Raw genomic sequence first — 2,203 nt, forward strand, 5'->3', positions numbered from 1 at the left:
GAAGTATTCGAAAAAAATTGGAAGACTGATTACTCAACATCAACATTTTGTTTTCAAGTATCTCCATTCTTTTTGTTCATTTTTCAATTGTAAGTTCTTGTTTAGATTTAATTGAATATCCAAAAGGCAAAGAAAATGATATTTTAGTTGAAGGTTGACCAACTAACACTTCAACATCTAGCTTATTAATAGAAAATGGACCCATAGACATTGTTTCGAATAATTTGATTTTTTCTTCATTGAATTGATTGTCAAACACTTGTACGAATAAATCGTCTTTAAAAATTTGAGATATAAAACATTGCGGAAGTCGATTTGTATTAATTGATAATTACTTTTCTGTCATTTCTACAACCTCGGTTACAGTGAAAGGTTCCATTTGATATTTATCAGTTATATTACGATAACAAATTGATTAAATAAATAACATTGTCTGAAATGATTTTGTGATTAAAAAGAAAATCTTTGTGGTAAATTTTCAAATTTGAATTTATTTTTGGTCGTTTTAAATGTTTTAATGGAGTTTGGTGTTTAAGTTGTCGTTTAATTATTTTTATTTTCCCATTTCTTCTTTTAAATTATTAAATAATTACATACTTTATTATTATTTATTTTTTGTAAACTCTTTTCATTAATTCGTCATTGCCCTCAATGATAGGTAAAAAATGCAAATTTTACCTAAGATATATAAATTTGATATATTTTCATTAGGTGTGGTTATATGAAAAAAATAATTTTTTGATGTTAAATTGAAACAAAAAAGTGTATGACCTCTTTATTATTTTGAAATTTATTTTATCTCCCTGTTATTTTTCCTTATCCTTTAAATCGTCATTATTTTTACTATTTTTAGAAACAAAGAAAATCATTTTTAACACTAAAAAATAAAAACAATCGTTTCACATTTTTATTATGATTTAAATATTGAGTAAAATGTATTTCATTATTTATATCAAAATACATTTTGGATATAATTGACGAATTTAGTTTAATTTAATAAAGTAACTCGATTAATTGTTTATATCGAGTAAACATGTTGATCATTAAAATTTAGTTGAATTTTAACTTGGTATTTTAATTAATTACAGATGATAAAATAAACGAATTTGAAGAAAAAATAACGAGTAAAAGTTTCAAGTCTTCATGATATCATGTTGTGTCGGTTAGTAAACAATTATTGTTGGAGTGACTTACTTGAAAATACATCGATTATCAAACAATTTTTGACCTAAAAAGTTTTATTGTTTTATTCATTTTAAAAATAAATGCGTTGATATAAATTAGATAACTAAAGAAATGTTGACAAAATCAAACAACTATTGACTTAATAATATATAAAAAGCAAAATATAAAGATATGTATCAATATAGGAATTATAAAACAATACAATATACTTCCATTTTAATCAATTTAGTATTAAACCTCCATAATAATCAAAACGTTATAAAAGCAATACAGTAATAAAAATGAAATAATTAAAACGAAATCAAAAGGGAAAAAATTGTGCAATACAACACCAATGTGAACAAATCAAAATACAGTAAAACTTTTCAAAAACGGTACTTTTGAAAAGCGGATTCTCTCAAAAGATGGTACTTTTCAATGAAACTAAAAATAAAGTTCTTTATAGAGCGGTAATTAAGGTTTGATTGGCTTAAAATTCTCACTTTAAAAAAACAAAATTATCACACCCGCCCACTTTTTAAAGTTTTTACTGTACACTTTAGTATTTGAATTATAAAAACGTTTTACCATAAAAAATTGGCCAGCTCCGAGTTGTGACTTAAATATAATTGAGCATTTGTAGTAATATTTGAAATATAAAAATAAATAGATAATACAAGTAATGAAAACATTTTTATAGAGTGTCATGTTGTTTTTAAAAAATACATCAAAAATATTAACAAGTAAGTTGAAAGTTATAGTGAATGGTTGAAATTGTGTACAAGCACGATTAACCATTTCCCTGTTAGATTTTTTGTTAATTCCCAAAACTGTATTACAATTTTAAAATTTAAGCAATTATTTATTAAAAAATGTTATTTTTGGTATTTTAATAATTTGTAAAATTGAATACAAAACAAACCAATAATTGGTAAGAAAACCTTATGTTATGTTTAATGTTAATATATAAATTGGACACATTTGACTGCTGGTATAAAGATTTTTATACTAAAAATAACAAGAAAATCGAAATAAAAAT

The sequence above is a fragment of the Entamoeba invadens genome, assembly GCF_000330505.1.
Source record: "Entamoeba invadens IP1 unplaced genomic scaffold scaff_1105074725689, whole genome shotgun sequence".
NCBI lineage: Eukaryota > Evosea > Mastigamoebida > Endamoebidae > Entamoeba > Entamoeba invadens.